The sequence below is a fragment of the Haliotis cracherodii genome, unplaced genomic scaffold (genome assembly GCF_022045235.1).
Source record: "Haliotis cracherodii isolate W230 unplaced genomic scaffold, xgHalCrac1.p SCAF_11, whole genome shotgun sequence".
NCBI lineage: Eukaryota > Metazoa > Mollusca > Gastropoda > Lepetellida > Haliotidae > Haliotis > Haliotis cracherodii.
The window spans coordinates 9,881,526-9,887,933 of record NW_027266266.1 but is presented as its reverse complement, the minus strand read 5'-3'; positions in this window follow the sequence as shown (position 1 = coordinate 9,887,933).

Genomic DNA, 6,408 nt, shown 5'->3' with positions numbered 1-6,408 from the left:
TACATGCTGGTGGGTTAGCCTAATGGTTAAAGCGTTCGCTTGTAACACGTTCTACTCTCCACATTGGTATTTTATAATCCTAGCACCTTGGTATTGTTTGAATAGTACAACATACTTTTTGAGATCAAGGGGCGGTCGAGTAGTCTATCGGATAAGGCGTTCTATCGTTACGCCGGAGACCCTGGTTCGATTCCCGACATGGGTACAATGCGTCAAGCCGATTTCTGGTGATATTGCTGGAATATTGGCAAAAGCGGCATAAAACCATAATCACTCATTCACTATTTACATAGTGTTTCGGGGGCACGGGTGGCCCAGTCGTCTAATGCGCCGCGACTCGCCGTGCAGAGTTTCTTCCCTTGGGAACGCCAGAAACCTATGATTGTGGGTTCGAATCCCGGTTCGACCCAATTATGTTTCTAGGTTTGTCAGCACCATACCCGTGCTCGTGGGTTTCACCGAAGTGGTAGACGTCTGAGACTTGCATCACTTCGGGCTTTCCTCCCACAATAAGCTGACACGCCGCGATATAACTGGAATACTGTTAAAAGTGGCGTTAAACCAAACTCACTCACTCATTCTCTCACTCACATAATGTTTCTAAGACGAAATGATTTCATTTACTATTTTCTTTTACTTAATATGGATTAACGTTCCCTGTGTCTGGCTCCCGGTGTAGACCTCATTGAAGTGAAGTACTGACGAGGCGCCGGTATATTTGGACAAAACAGTAATAACCATACATCAGTTTAGATAGAACAGAAAATACCAAACATCAGTTTGTACAAAACAGTAATAACCAAACATCAGTTGGACAAAACAGTAATAACCAAACATCAGTTTGTACAAAACAGTAATAACCAAACATCAGTTTAGATAAAACAGTAAATACCAAACATCAGTTTGTACAAAACAGTAACATCAGTTAGGACAAAACAGTAATAACCAAACATCAGTTTAGATAGAACAGTAAATACCAAACATCAGTTTGGACAAAACGGTTAATGCCAAACATCAGTTTAGACAAAAAGGTAATAACCAAACACCAGTTTAGATAAAACGGTAAATGCCAAACATAAGATTGGACAAAACAGTAGTAGCCAAACATCCGTTTGGACAAAACAGTTAATACCCAACATCAGTTTAGACAAAACGGTAATAACCAAACATCAGTTTAGATAGAACAGTAAATACCAAACAAACATTTGGACAAAACAGTAATAACCAAACATCAGTTTAGACAAAACAGTAATAACCAAACATCAGTTTACACAGAACATTAATAACCAAACATCAGTTTAGATAAAACGGTAAATACCAAACATCAGTTTGGACAAAACAGTAATAACCAGACATCAGTTTGGACAAAACAGCAAATACCAAACATCAGCCTTGATAGAACAGTAAATACCAAACATCAGTTTGGACAAAACAGTAATATCCAAACATCAGTTTGGACAATACAGTAAATCATCAACATCAGTTTGGACAAAAACGGTAAATACCAAAAATCAGTTTGGACAAAAAATTAATAGCCAAACATCCGTTTGGACAAAAAAAAAAAAACCAAACATCAGTTTGGACAAAACAGTAATAAATAAACATCAGTTTAGATGAAAAGGTAAATACCAAAAATCAGTTTTGACAAAAGTTGGACAAAATAGTAAATACCAAAAATCAGTTTAGATAAAACGGTAAATGCCAAACATCAGTATAGATAGAACGGTAAAATCCAAACATCAGTGAAGTCAAAACAGTAAATACCAAATATCAGTTTGGACAAAACAGTAAATACCGAATATCACTTTAGACAAAACAGTAAATACCAAACATCAGTTTAGATAGAACAGTAAATACCAAACATCAGTTTAGAAAGAACAGTTATTACCAAACATCAGTTTGGACAAAACAGTAAATACCAAACACATCAGTTTAGATAAAACGGTAAATGCCAAACATCAGTTTAGTTAGAACAGTAAAATCCAAACATCAGTTTAGACAAAACAGTAAATACCAAACATCAGTTTGGACAAAACTGTAAATACTAAACATCAGTTTGGAAAAAACAACAATAACCAAACATCAGTTTGGATAAAACGGTAAATACCAAACATCAGTTTGGATAAAACAACAATAACCAAACATCAGTTTGGACAAAACAGCAAATACCAAACATCAGTTTGGACAAAACAGTAAATAATAAAAATCAGTTTGGACAAAACAGTAAATACCAAACAGCAGTTTAGATAAAACGGTAAATACCAAACATCAGTTTAGATAGAACGGTAAAATCCAAACATCAGTTTAGTCAAAAAAGTAAATACCAAACATCAGTTTGGACAAAACACTATCTACGAAACATCAGTTTGGAATTAAACGGTAAATACCAAAGAACAAATTATAAAGAAAAGTAAATACCAAATATCACTTCAGACAAATCAGTAAATACAAAACATCAGTTTAGATAGAACAGTAAATACCAAACATCAGTTTAGATAGAACAGTATACGTAATAACCAAACATCAGTTTAGATAGAACAGTAAATACCAAACATCATTTTGGACAAAACAGTAATAACCAAACATCAGTTTAGATAGAAGAGTAAATACGAAACATCAGTTTGGACAAAACAGTAATTACCAAACATCAGATTAGATAAAACTGTAAATACCAAACATAAGTTTAGATAGAACGGTAACATCCAAACATCAGTTCAAACTGAAAGGTAAATACAAAACAACAGTTTAGACAGAACAGTAAATAGCAAACATCAGTTTGGACACAACGGCAAATACCAATCATCAGTTTGGACAAAACAGTAAATACCAAACATCAGTATAGATAAAACAGTTAATACCAAACATCAGTTTGGACAAAACAGTAAATATCAAACATCAGTATAGACAAAAACAGTAAATACCAAACATCGGTATAGACAAAAAGCAAAAACCAAACATCAGTTTGGACAAAACAGTCATAACCAAACATCAGTTTGGACAAAACAGTCATAACCAAACATCCGTTTAGATAGAACAGAAAATACCAGACATCAGTTTAGATTTGGACAAAACAGTGAATACCAAACATCAGTTGGGACGAAACAGTAAATACCAAACATCAGTTTGGACAAAACAGTCATAACCAAACGTCAGTTTGGACAAAACATTCATAACCAAACATCTGTTTAGATAGAACAGAAAATAACAAACGTCAGTTTGGACAAAACAGTAAAAAACAAACGTCAGTTTAGATAGAACAGAAAATACCAAACATCGATATAGACAAAAAGCAAAAACCAAACATCAGTTCGGACAAAACAGTCATAACCAAACATCAGTTTGAACAAAACATTCATAACCAAACATCCGTTTAGATAGAACAGAAAATACCAGACATTAGTTTAGATTTGGACAAAACAGCAATACCAAACATCAGTTGGGACGAAACAGTAAATACCAAACATCAGTTTGGACAACACTGTAAATACCAAACATCAGTTTGGACTAAACGGTAAATACCAAACATCAGTTTGGACTAAACGGTAAATACCAAACATCAGTTTGGACAAAACGGTAAATACCAACATCAGTTTGGATAAAACAACAATAACCAAACATCAGTTTGGACAAAACAGCAAATACCAAACATCAGTTTGGACAAAACAGTAAATAATAAACATCAGTTTGGACAAAACAGTAATAACCAAACACCAGTTTAGATAGAACAGTAAATACCAAACATTAGTTTGGACAAGACAGTAAATACCAAACATCAGTTTCTTCAAAACATACATGTCCTCGTGGCAATACAACTGTGGATGTAGATATCGGTTTAATATGTTTGAAAGAAGTGTAGATTCGTATGTTTACACCCATACTGTCACAGGGTTATACTACAACCTTTCAGATTCACATTCAGTTTGTACCAAATAACATTCAAAATACATCCCAAATACGCCCCACATTCTTTCACATGATGACTCCTCAAGATGTTGACAATCCCATTTTCTAAAAACACATTAAACCTGACCGATCTGAGATCCCCACTTCGCTAATGCTACTCTGAGCTGCCCCCAATTGTACTGGCCAGCGGAGTACAAACACGTAACATGCGCCTACTTGTTCGCGGTTAATCCCCAGTAACAACTGCAGCTCAAAGTGGATTAAAGTAATGGACCTTAAATCCTGGCTTTTTAACGCCGTGGAATAACGTGTGACAATCCCGCACTTGTTTTTTTATCATGGTTACCTTGTGATATCAACCATCGTACAGTCGTTTCATTTGAACAGTTAACTGATGGGCGGGAGGTTAGGGATTTGTGAGCTATTATTGTGCATTAAGATGTGAGTGTCGTCAATTTTACAGGAATTTGTTGGTTGGTTGGCTGGTTGGTTGTCTAACGCCACACTCAGCAATATTCCAGCTATATGACGGCGGTCTGTAAATAAATCGAGTCTGGGCTCGACAATCCAGTGATTGATATCATGAGCATCGATCTACGCAACTGGGATACGATGACAAGCATCAAACAAGTCAGCCAGCCTGCCTGCCCGATCCCGTAAGACGCCTCGTATATCATAAGCACTTGTTTATGGATCATTGTCACTGATGATACCAGGTGTTTTAGAAAAGGTGAGCGTATCCTGCAACTAAGGTCGAACAAGATTACTACTTGGCCAATATAGTGAATGGTTTTGTGAAATGAACACGAAACACTTGATTTTCCCTCACACCAAACGTTTGAACCGACGTCTGGGTCACCCAAATTAATCAATGATACATTGTGCATATATGCGTTGTCATTCGGGTTTTTAATTTTGTTTTAAAAAACAACACCTTCTAAAAAAAAAAGATATTGAGCAAGGTGACCTTAGAAGTAACCTTGTCGTGCTTTCGCTTCCCAATTCAATGTCTACATTGAAAATATAGTATGTTTATCTCCTAAATGACCGCTATGAATTCCTTCGAGAAAGGCTCTTGCACGGTTCGCTCACTCGGATAAGGCTGTAATTGCTCGTACCGTATCGGTTAAATAAATTGATAAAATATGGACATTAAGCATCGTTATGCTTCTGAATCCTTTCAATATCAAGGAAAACAGCATATAAGGGGAGTCATTATTATATATTAATCTGGAGCTACAATCATTTAAGCAACTGCAATGAAGTGGATATTAAAAGCCCATGATTTCATGATATATTTTTTAATCAGGCTTTAAGACAGTTTTTCACAACTTTCTTGTTTCAGGACAAATTTGTTTTCCAGTGTTTTCCTTCAGACCTCTCCAGAATATCAATGACCGATCCCTGAGAAATACGAACGTCGTAATTCCAGAACCTAGCTGCAGGATGCAGAAGAAGCAATCTTTACGGGCCCTACATCAAACGGTTACATAAAAAAAAATTAATTAAATATTAAATAATTGGTTCATTAAACCCTGATAGTAAATTAGATTCCATTTGTTTCATTAGGTAATGGTGGCATTAAAATGGTTTGTATAACGCCGTCAATAACTATCATCAACTAATGACACTTCAACTGTAAAGTTGCCATTAACGTGTCATTAAATTTGGGTATTCCCCGTTAATGTTCCCGTAAATCTGCCCTGTGGCTTGAGTGTATGTGACTCGAAAGTTTGGTCATATTTGCTACATGCATGACTTTGATTTTGTGATGTAATTTACGTGTTTTGGAGGGATCGATGTAAAATACAAAGGTTTTGTATCGATTTTAGCAAATTAATTAATAGAGGTTTAATGGTAAGGGAATCATAAAAGTTTTATGCAACCGGGCCCAGAACTTTAAGGACATTTTGTAGACAGTGTTCCAGATGAAACATGGTTTCTTTCTGACATTGTGACAAAACTCTCTCTATATTCATTCGTAAGAGATTTCTGCGAAAACAGAGTAGATTGCAAGAATCCGACGTTATCCTGATTATATGTTCATGAATCACTATCAAATAGTGATAACACAAGGTGTTCGCGAAAAGGACATCATTTTTGTCACTGATGCGTCAAAGTTGGAAATGTCCTTCACATATCTACCAAAAAAGGTCTTGAAAGCTTTACTGAGGCTTTGAATGTTGCAACATTGATCAAACAAATTCTGTTGTATTGTTGTATGACGCTCTTTGAAATCTTCGAAAGAGCGTGCTCGGTTGTAGCGCAAAAGTTGTGAAATGCAGACGTTCTTCGGCCATTTCATGCTATTAAAAGGATGAGGTATATTTTCTCCTGGGCAAAACACATTAGTGAGTGAGTATGGTTTTAAGCCGCTTTTAGCAATATTCCAGCAATATCACGGCGGGGGACACCAGAAATGGGCTTCACACATTATACCCATGTCGGGAATCGAACCCGGATCTTCGGCGTGACGAGCGAACGCTTTAACCACTAGGCTACCCG